This window comes from Alligator sinensis, unplaced genomic scaffold, assembly GCF_000455745.1.
Source record: "Alligator sinensis unplaced genomic scaffold, ASM45574v1 scaffold238_1, whole genome shotgun sequence".
NCBI lineage: Eukaryota > Metazoa > Chordata > Crocodylia > Alligatoridae > Alligator > Alligator sinensis.
The window spans coordinates 962,105-973,388 of record NW_005842603.1 but is presented as its reverse complement, the minus strand read 5'-3'; the positions used below and the strand labels follow the sequence as shown (position 1 = coordinate 973,388).

At 39.9% G+C, this 11,284-nt stretch overlaps 1 long non-coding RNA gene across 1 annotated transcript in view; it reads left to right on the top strand.

Annotated features, from left to right (window-relative positions):
• The first annotated feature begins 4,894 nt into the window (after positions 1–4,894).
• LOC102368548 overlaps positions 4,895–11,284 on the top strand; it is a 27,209-nt gene continuing 20,819 nt past the window's right edge. The window contains exons 1-3 of the long non-coding RNA XR_324893.1: positions 4,895–4,955; positions 6,949–7,085; positions 8,822–8,992. This is a non-coding gene — a long non-coding RNA (uncharacterized LOC102368548). The remainder of the gene's footprint in view (positions 4,956–6,948; positions 7,086–8,821; positions 8,993–11,284) is intronic.

Sequence of the window (11,284 nt, the reverse complement as noted above, 5' to 3'; positions counted from 1 at the left end):
CTGCTGCACAGAGCTGGTCCATCATTTGGTTTATATAACTGTATACAGTATTATTTTGAAGAATATTCTTCAAAATAAAGGGAAAGATTGACTTAGTTGCTACTTTTTTTACACAATTGCTTCATGGACATAATGAACTGTCCTTACATAGAGCCGTTGTTTCAAAAAAAGAGAAAAAAGGCACTATGAAGTAATGCAGGCTTCAAAGTGGAAAATAAGTATATATCTTTTTACATTTCCAGCAGGGAGACATCATTTTAGAATTCTTCCCATCATGTCATCATTTCCCATAATATTCCATAATGACCACCTGGCACAATGAAATAATGAAATGTTGACTCTGCTGAATATTTAAAGAGGGTTATACTTATTATCAGTGAGGAAGGCTATAATTCGTTCATATTGAAGCTCTTCTTGGTAAAATGAAGTTGCAAATCATAGTTACTTTATTAAAGCATAGCTTGGGAAATAAAAAGGACTTAGTTGCTTTCCTTTTGTATTAAAGAAGCATCAGAGGTGCCTGGAGACAAGCATTCTTTTACTGAATCAGGTCCCTAGTTTGCTTTATCAACTGGCCTGTGTAAAGGCCAACTTCCATAATGTTTAAACTAGTGCTAAAATTCCTCCACTTAGAAAATGTGGCTGTTTTCTAACAATCAGCCAGATTCATCACAGGATAGAAGGCAAATGTTGTTTCATATTAATTTGCTCTTAACTATTATATATCTACTTTTAAATTTAATAAATTGTTGTGCTAAATACAAGGTTTTGATATTTCAATTAAAGCAGCTTTATCTATATTTTGAAACATGCCCTAGGATGGAGAAATTGTAAGTTACCTCATATATATCACTGAGCTATGTCCCATGATCTCAAATACACAGAGCAAATTGGGAGCAAAAACCTGCCTTGAAGTCTCTTAATGTAGGGTTGCTTGTATTCCACTCTGGTCCCCTCACATAACCTACATCACCTTAAGGGCTGCTTTAACTCACTCCAGCTGTCACTGACCCTACGGAACTATTATATTTGATACAAATTGATAGGGTGCAATAGAATTCTGGTCATGCTGTTCAGGAAGTGTAGCATAGTATTTCAGATGCACATTATAAAATAATTTCTCTGCACTAGAGCAAAATAGCCATATTGCAGGTTGGATTTTGAGTGTTTTGTACTGTACCATCTTGTTCAATAGAAAATAAAATAAAATAAAATAACCTTGGTCATGGTCAACAATTGACAACCTCCTTCCTATAAGAGCTGTGGATCTGAGGGACAAAGGAAAAAAATTCCAGTTCACACATGCACTATACAGGCATTTTTGATTTAGCACTACAATCACTGAAAATTTTATTCTAATGGAGCATGCTTGAGACTCTTACAGAGTTATTGAACATACTTATTTCACCTACTACCCACAATAGGATTGTTTATGTGCCAGATCCACAAACTATAATCATATTCCTTCCATTCTAAGGTATGAAGCTAAACTTTCCCGATTGATTTCAGGCTCCAGGCCTGGCACTGGAACTGAGAGAAGAGATTCTGTCTCTCCTATACTCCCAATGGTCTTCCTGTTGACAACCAGGCCTTATGAGAAGAAAGTTGCCTGATTCAAATGCAGACAAAAGAAGAGCTGCTTTAGGGACTAGGGACCAATATAGGAGAGAACAGGGGAAGGGGAGACAAATCTGAGGTAGGGTGTGCAATGATCACTAGCTTCAAATCAAGCAAGCAGTGGGAAGCCATTGAATCCACTTTGACATCAGACATGAGCACCCTTGCCGACTAATTCCATAAATGGCATCTCCACTTCAGCCTCACTAAAATAGTGGCAACAACCTTCCACCTAAGTAACAAACAAGTGAAGAAAGAAATAAAAGTCAAGATTGGTGACTGGACAGTTGAACTTTGTTACACTATTACGTATTTAGGAGTCAAGTTGGACCGGGTCCTTACTGCTAGCATCTAGAAGAGGTCCATGGTAAGGTTAACATCAGAGGAACTCTTAAACTCGTATCTGTCACCCTGCTGGCACCACCTGCGGTGCAAGTTTCTAAACACTTTGTCACTTGTGTAAGCTCCTGCTGAGTACGGTGCACCAGTTTGGTGCTGGAGCATGCACACTAAGTTAGTGGCTTCCAGCCTTAACAGCATCATGAGGACCATTACCAGATGCCTTATGCCAATCCCAGTTGACAGTTTACCAGTCATCTCAGGCATTTCTCTCTCCCCCGTTCCCAACATCATGAGACAAGCTGCTACCCTGGCTCTATAAAGATCCAGAACATTTTTTGCACTCCAGCCTGGTAGCCACAAGCCAGAAAACCCCTTACCGAAGTCTCAGAACTCATTGTCCACTCAGGCCAATAAGCTCATCAAATCTGAAGATGGTATGTCAACTACACCATGGACCAAACATCAGTGGAGCAGGAAATATGCTTCACAAGAACTGCAGCTAAATAACTTCATTCCCAACACCAGCTTCTGCCCTTCAGGATGACAGCTGCCCTGCGGAGTCTGGACTGCTGTTAAATATCTTAGAATGGTCATTGCATGGTTTAAGAAAGCATATACTCTTAGGGCCTCTCCAACAACACTAGGTGCAGCTGTGGTGCTCAAGCTCAGACAGCCATCCACATCATCTATAAATGCCCTTATGGCCCTTCTTTGAGTGCCCAAAGTCTATTGACATTGACCATTCTACATTGTGTTGGCTTTCTGGCCCTTATGTGTCCAACATACAAGTGTGGTGACACTTGCTTCATCATTATCATCATCATCGTCGTCATCACTAGGTTCAACAAGACGGTCAGGCATGAATAAGAAGAACTAAACAACAACTAGTTTTCATTCATGCCTGAATGTAGTCAAGCCTTTGTGAACCCCTTTTCTATCTTTAAATGGCTACTACCTTACTGAGGGACCCTCTTCCAATTCCCAAATATTTTGAATTAGGGAGCATTTCTAAATTATAATTTTTCTCACTGCAGAGTATGATGTTAAAACTGTTACTGGCTTGGCAAAGAAACCATAGCAAGGATCCAGAGCAGTGAAAAATTAGGGCAAGGACTTTGGGAGGGGACTAAGGGAGACTAAAGTTAGATGAGGACCCCAGACAAGGAGGATTGGATTGGGAATCCATTGGTGGGAGAGGCTGTGAAGGAAAAGGCAAACTTAAATAGGAGTTGGGAAAAGGTAGGCTGGCTGGGAAGGTTAAAGGAATACAGACTGAGACTGGGAATCGAGGCTTAAGTACAAAAGAGACGGATTAGAGGGGATGGACAAAGTTCATATCGCTTGTAGGGAATGTCCAGAGAAATCTGTGCCTGTAGGAGCACACTCCCCTTTAGAGCTTGAAATGGAACTCAGGATCCCTGAGTTTCATCATTTTTCTGTTGAACATGTAAGAGTCCTGTGTAAGAATTAATATATAATCATGTAATTAAAGACTGCATCATAAAGTTTATATACCAAGGTGCTAAATTAAGGTTGCCCAGAAAATCTCAATTCTGGTATTACCTACCATTTAAGTTCTTGCTTTGCTAACTAGGAATACTTTTGTGAAATGTTTTTTCTTTGCATATGCTATTAATTACGGTAGTGCCTGGAAAACCCAAGCAAAATCATGGAACCATTGCTGTAAGCAGTGTGAAAAGTGTGGCAGAGCACAAGCCATAGGAATTTAGAGTCTAAGTATAATAAGTATTTTTTTAAATCTCAGTTTTACAGATGGGGTAATAAGGTACAATATACTCAAATGACTTATCTGGGTCATTGAGAATGTCTGTGGTATAGTTGAAAACTGAACTCAGATTACTTGAATCTCAGTGGGCATGTCTACACATGCAATTAATTTGAAGCAATAGACTGCAGTGCATATTGCACCAAAGTTTATTGCTCCTGGGCATGCCATTTGAACATGTGCCCAGGACCACAGCATGTTGAGCCAGGTTGGAACAGCCCCAGCTGGCAGGGGACCTAGCCTGTAAGCCCGGGGCTGCTCTGATTAGGCTCAACATGCTGCAGAAGAGCTGGCTGGGGCATGAGGGTAGTCTAGTGTGAGACTAGCCAGCAGGCAGCCCTTGCACTGAAACACCCATGTGCCCCAACCTGCCCCATTAGTGTCTACACATGTGTTGCTGTGCAGTAAATAACACCACTACGATAAGTACTTGTATTTACTGCAATAGCACTTGTATTTACTGCATGTGTAGACATGGAGACTTTACTGTGGAGCTAATTAGGCAGCTCCGCAGTAAATGTCTTGTGTAGACATGCCCAGTGGGCATGTCTACATGTGCATTTAAGCTTGTTTAAATTTACTGCGCAGGGGATTAGGCTGGGATCTGGACATGCAGGCATTAAAGTGCATTAATGCTATGTGTGGACTGACTTATGACTAAAGTTAGTCCCAAGTCAGTCCACACACAGTGTTACTGCACAGTAAGGCATCTACACGTGTGTTACTGTGCAGTAACTAGTCAGATGTAAATTTGATACCTGCATGAAAGTCGGCATAGGTTGCCATGTTTACTGTGTAGTGCAGGTGTGCACGTGTTGATGCACACCCATACTGTGCTGTAATTTCACATATTGTACAGTAAATGTGCATGTGTACACATGCCCAGTCAGTACTATAACCACATAACTAGCTTCTTTTAATGTCAAAAGTTGATTCCTCTTTCTATAGCAATTTATTTCTCTCAGCAATTCTCGCCTTCAACAGTTCTACATCTTCAGATGGTGATATGAGGCTGCAATATGTGTTGACCTCATGATACTTAAAGATGTTTAATTTCTTCCTCTTCAGTTAACAACCACTCCAAAGAGCTCCTTAGGGGGACAGTTCATGCTTGGCATACTAAAAATCATAAACCTTTATTATTCCTAGAGCATCTGGTGTCCATAAGAATCAAACTGTGATCTATGGAGAGCAGCAGGCACCATTTAAGGTTAGCCCTTTAGATAAGTATTTCATAAATGTATAGTAGTAGTAATGTAATGTAGTCATTGGAGATTTTATGTAGCTAATGACAGGTGTAATGAAGGTTGCCACAAGATTTCATTAGTTCAGTAGTTATGTGATTATTTTTCAGACTAAATGAGTTTTTCTCCTGCATTTTGATGTGAAATGAGACAAATGTGTGTGCACACAAAATTTCATAGCTGAAAAAACAGCAATGAACACGTACCTCTATGTTTCCATATTGAACAATGGCACCTTGCTGACTCCCATAATCTACAGAGGGTTATTCATGTTTAAAGAGGGCTCAGTAGTTATGTGATTATTTTTCAGACTAAATGAGTTTTTCTCCTGCATTTTGATGTGAAATGAGACAAATGTGTGTGCACACAAAATTTCATAGCTGAAAAAACAGCAATGAACACGTACCTCTATGTTTCCATATTGAACAATGGCACCTTGCTGACTCCCATAATCTACAGAGGGTTATTCATGTTTAAAGAGGGCGGGGGGGGGTGGTGGAGGGGGGGGGGGGGGGGGGGGGGAAGCTGTGTGTGTATGTATATATTTTTTCATTTTCATATAAATGGAAGGAATGCTAAACACTGTTTAGACTGCTGAACGTTTTGGCAAAAGCAGAGTGTGATGAAAATGCCTTGAAGAAAGATAATAAGGAACATGCAGGAAGGGTGAAAGCATCTGTTCCTTTGAATGGCATCATTAAATAGTTAATACACACAAACCTAGGCAATAAACTGTGATCTGACATATAGTTCTATGATAAGTGGAATAATTAAATGTTCTAGATAGTTAATCATACAGCAGTGCTTTAAAGATATAGTTGCCTTGAAAAGGCTTCCATTCCCTGAAGCTGCCCTCAAAACGTAGTCTATTATACACAGACAGTAACACATCATGTGACTGCCCATATAGTTTCTCAGCCTGGGTACATCATAGTCATGTCACTTAAGCCTATACCACATCTGTGTCTTTTACAACAACATAGACTGAAGATGGCACTGTTTAGTCATTGTTCTAAAAAGCTCACTTATTTCCATGTACTCTAAGAGAAAAAAATACCACTATACTGGGAAAACAGAGAAAATGAAGGTGTTAACATTTTATGGTAAATATACATTTTCTGCTGAGTCAGGAAACATTCTTGTTAAGGCCTCAATGCTGCAATGAATTATATTAGAACGAACTGTAGGCATTATAGTGTCACTGTTCAGAGCATAGGTGAAAATCTTTGCAAGATCAGGGCATACAATGCAGCTTTCTGATTCAAAGCACTGGAGAGGGTGTATGGTTTAATTAAACATGTTTCTATGATGAAAAAATGTCTATGAGAGTATACTTACTGGAAAATGCAACAGATAGGTCTTTAATAACAGTTACACGATAATCCAGGGATTTCTGAGAAAAATAATTGCTTTGAATTTAACAGGGTCAAACTTGGGAGATTCTCAATGGGTCTCCTGACCCTGTAAGCCCTAGTGCAAGTTTCCCATTGAGCAAGTGAACAGGCCTATTGACTACAGTGGAAATACTCACAAGCCTTGATTATGTCATGGATGCAAGTATTTGCAGAAATAGAGGTCAGATTTTGCACAGTATTTTCAATCTGCAACCAGTAAAAACTCATTAGTTTAAGAAACAATAATACGGATATTGTTGAAGCGGGAAACATAGATTCTTTCTGTGAATCAGCATGATATGTTAGCTGTTTGTGAAGATTTAGTTTTAAGTAAACAATAGATGCTGTAATTAAATATACTATTACTGTTGCATCTGAATCATAAGCAGTAATTTATGATGCAACAAATTAGAGGAGAGGACGCCCTCTTGAGTGTACCTGGGGTTAACTTTCTTTAGCTTGTCCTGCCCCTTTCACACATAGCTGATGGAAAAGAGAAGTTTCAAGCTGTGAACTTTTGCTGTTAACTTTCTGTTTGTGTTGATCTATTTTACTCTCTCTTTAGAAAACCTAAGCTTTGAGGACAAGCTCCCTTTGGCTATCATTAAATCCAGCTGGCCTTTCCCCTGAGAGTAGAGCTGTTAAAACCATGTAAACAAAGAAAAGCAGGATTTGGGGCAGGATAGGGAATGAAGAGAGGAAGTAAGTATGAATTACATTTTCTATTTGAAATGCTACTAAACTTTTTATTATCATAAGTGAAAACTGTCCTACCGAAATCTCATTATTAAAAAAATATCACCAAACTAAAAAATGCCTTATTCCTTTTTACTTTTTTTTGTTCAGAACAGGAAATAAACTGTCTTTCCTTACTTTGGAGAGCAGCTAATTGTTTAGCTGCAGAGCCATTCAAAGTATGTTGTTGCAAGCTTTGAAAATAGTTAAAAATGTGCCCTCTTGTAAGTCTGTGGAGCATCCGTGAAATATTTGCATTGCTGAAAATTCATTTGAAGCTGAGCAACACTTTTTCTGGAAGCCTGTAAAAATATCAGTGTAATTTTTATGGAACATATTTGAGTTTTAAAACAGGAAGGTTTGCTTTAGACATATTGTATTTGTCAGGCATCCCTGAGTGACTAAGCCAAAGGTATTTCTTTAGGATATTAACCTATCTTGACTTTTAACGTCATGCTTGATTTCATCATGATGGACTATAGTATAATGGCCAGAATATTCTCCTTTAAAAATGTTTTATGAAGCAAGACTATTTTGCCAACCCCCCCACCAAATCCCCCCCTGGGAATGATGATTAATGAATGAATGCATTTGTCAGGAATATCTTGGTGGTACAGGAGTTTTCACTTGTTCATAACTCAACATCATTTTGCAGTCCTCTCACTCATCCTACTTCTAAGATTAATATGCTGTACTGTGAAACTTGTCTTAACCTCTGTGTAAGAAAGCTGCCTCTTTTGTGGCCATTCATTTGTTAAACATGGAATCCTATTTACTTGTTTTATTTGTTTAGGTTTGTCCTTAATTGATATCTGTATCATTGGTTCCCCAAATTGTACGAAGCTGCACATTAGAGGGGGTGGCTTTGATTTTATTATATATCTCTCCAGAGCATTATGATTTTACCACAAGGGGAAAGGCTGATTTCCTACAGCAGACAAGTTTCTTGTGTTTGCCACTTAGAATTAGGATAGCAAAACAAGATTTCAGTACTAGGTACAAGGGAAACATGTACATGGGGTGTGTAGAGCTCCTTTGCCCATCAGCAGTATAGGAGAAGGTTTTCTCACACCTGCCTACTGTTCACCTATTACAGTTGCCACCTTTGGGCTTTTATATATGTGCTCTGGTAGTGGGGTGGAGGTGGAGGGCACTTTAGTTAGCATGGCTCTGAGAGCTGTTCTAAATAAAGCACCTGGAGCATCTTATGTATCATTGTCCCTGAACTTTAGATCAAGTGCCCCTGCCTCCATTTTTAAGTGTGGAAATGCTGATACACGAGATGCTGGAGATTGCTGGAACATGGCAATTAACATGCTCCAGGAGACTGAATTAATTTAATAATTACAGCACATTGGAACAGCCTTGCTGCTTATGTATAGGTACCTTGGTGCCTGTGGGGACTGAGCTGGAAGCTTCCAGGACAAAAAGCATAACCTTCTATAGCTTTTATTGAAGAAACAAAGAGTTATGTATTAGGACTTTAACAGACTCATTCTTAGTGGGTTGGGCACAGAAGGGGAACCTGTAACATTCTCACAATGTTTATGTACCCATACAAGCATTTAGGGCAGTCATACTCTTTCTCCAACAGCAGGGGGACAAGACGGGATGGCTGTGTGAAGGGTTGCTTCTTTTTATAATTGGGTAAGAGCATGGTTTCTCTCTCCACTCATTACCCTTTTTCTGTTCCCTGTGCACAGGACAGACAGCACTATTGGCATGACAAAGCTTGGAGGGGGGACAACCAGGGAACCAACACCAGGTGCCAACTTGGGTGGAGGGAGCAAAATATCTGGTGGTACAGCTACTGGAACAACCACCACCATCAGCCTAGTCACTGGGGCTGACTCCTCAGGGTGTGACATGCCCAGGTATGCATCTTGAATTTGGCTAAATTGGTTGCAATTGCTCCCACCAGATCTCTGTTATTCAAAGACTTTATGGCCTATTCCAAGGCACAGTGATGTATGTGGAATGGCTCTTAGTTGGCTTAAAGGTTACTAATAGCAGCTTTTAGGCAGAGTGACTCAGATAGGGCACTTCTTTCCCTTCAGTAGCACAGCTCATGCTTATAGGAGGAAAAATTTCCATAGGATCAAACTTTGGTATCTTCAGTCCAAACTGTAGCTCTGATTTATTTAGAAATGTGTATGTTCATGCTCTAGGAAAATCCAGCTGTGAATGGGCATGCTGTTAAAAACAGATAAAGCATGAAGACATAAAAATATTTCAGTGATCCCTGGTTCATTTGGACATAATGTTTAAAATCCTGCAATAGTATCACTGACCTACCTAAATTACAGGTGTTATTTTTTAGCTGTTCCCCCTCTTACTGCTTTTTTTTTGGCGCTCATGTGCAATACATATTTATCTGTGACAAAAGTAATCTTGGAGCTTCTCTGTCTGCTTGAAAGCATCAAGCAAATGAATTCTGCAGAGGCCTCTGCAGTGGTCAAAGGTGTTGATAGTTGCAATGAATAGGCTATTTAACCTGAGAACTAGCACAAACTAAGGTTGACCTCCAACTATTTGAGAAATACATTTACCAAGTAAATAAATTGGAAATAATGCCCTTCTATCTCAAGGCTAGGGCAGTACAAATCCAGGTGAAAAATGATACTATCTAAGGGATAGTGCATAAAAATTCACAAAAGACTAAAGTAACCCATCATGTTGCTTTGTCCTACATAAAGTATGGTCTGTAAGTAAGTTAAAAAAATGGTTAGGACTATTGACCACTTCTCTCCTTCTCTCCTTTCTTTCCAACACTGTTTTTAAACAGAGTATCTTAAGGTTGTATGCATACACAAGCATGATATCATACTTTATGCAATGGTTTCTAGTGAGGAAAAATCTCTTTAGTAATTAGTCTACTTGTGGAACCATCAAAGTTGGATAGGGGGACAAAATTGGCCACTGGTGCAAGTTAGAGAAGCTGATAGACTATTCTAATGTGTGTTTCCACTATTACCAGGAGAAGAAAAACACTTGTGCCAAGTGGTCCAGCAAGCCCACTATGCTGAGGGCGAAAGGGCTATTGTATTGTGAGGTGAAGGAGTCGTTCCTGCATTAACTATGTTTTGTTGTCCCTAACTAAAACACTACTATTTAGTTCTGTAGGATCAGTCTGAAGTAATCATTGACCAACTATAACCTGATAAGTTTTTGGTTGCTACCAGGCATATGAAATTAAAAAAAAAATCCTATGGGATATCTATAGATATCTATCTATATCTATATATTTATATCTATAGATAGATATATATTGATATATCTATCTATCTATTAGGGCTGTACAAAGTTTTGGTCCCTGATTTGATTTGGTGGAGATTTGGTCTGATTCAGTGGCTGAATCTCCAAATCTGATTGAATCAGGAGACCCTTTAATCTCTCTGAATCAAACTGGAACCCTCTGAATCAATTTGGAGAGATTTGGAAAGATTCGGCGATTCAGATATAGACACAGCTTAAATGTTTTTTCTACATGCCTCAAAGTACCAGGTGGCTTGTGAATGCTGTGATGGTGGGGCAGATGGAGCATTCCACAGGAGCATTGAGGCTTCCCAGCGCACTCAGCAGCAGATATGGAAGTGGACCAGAAGCAGTTCTGGTCCACATCCAGGTCCTCCAGGGAGTGCACTGGGGGACCTCTCTGCACCCTCATGGCTCAGTGACTAGTGCCTCCTGGGTTTTGGGGGGCACCCGCGATTTTCCCATGGCTGATTGCTAAGCCGGATGGGTGTGGGGGGGGGGGGCGTCCCAGCGCACTGGGTGGCGGACCCAGAAGTGGATTGAAAGTACTTCCAATCCACTTCTGGGTTCACTGCTGAGCATGCAGGGGTCCCCCCTCATTCTTGTGAGATGCTCCATCCACCCCAGCATTGCAGTGTTCATGAGTCACGCCTGGTACCTGGAGGCATGTAGAAAAAACATTTAAAGCTGTGTTTATGGCCTAATCACTGAGTCTCTGAATCAACATCAAATCTTCCAATTTGGATTTGGCCAAATCAAATCAGGGACAGTGACCCAAAGCAATTAATCAAATCACTGTCCCCAATTTGGCCCGAATCTGAATCGAATATGGCCCATTTCACACACCCCTACCATCTATCTATCTATCTATCTATCTATCTATCTATCTATCTATCTAAAAATGAAATAGA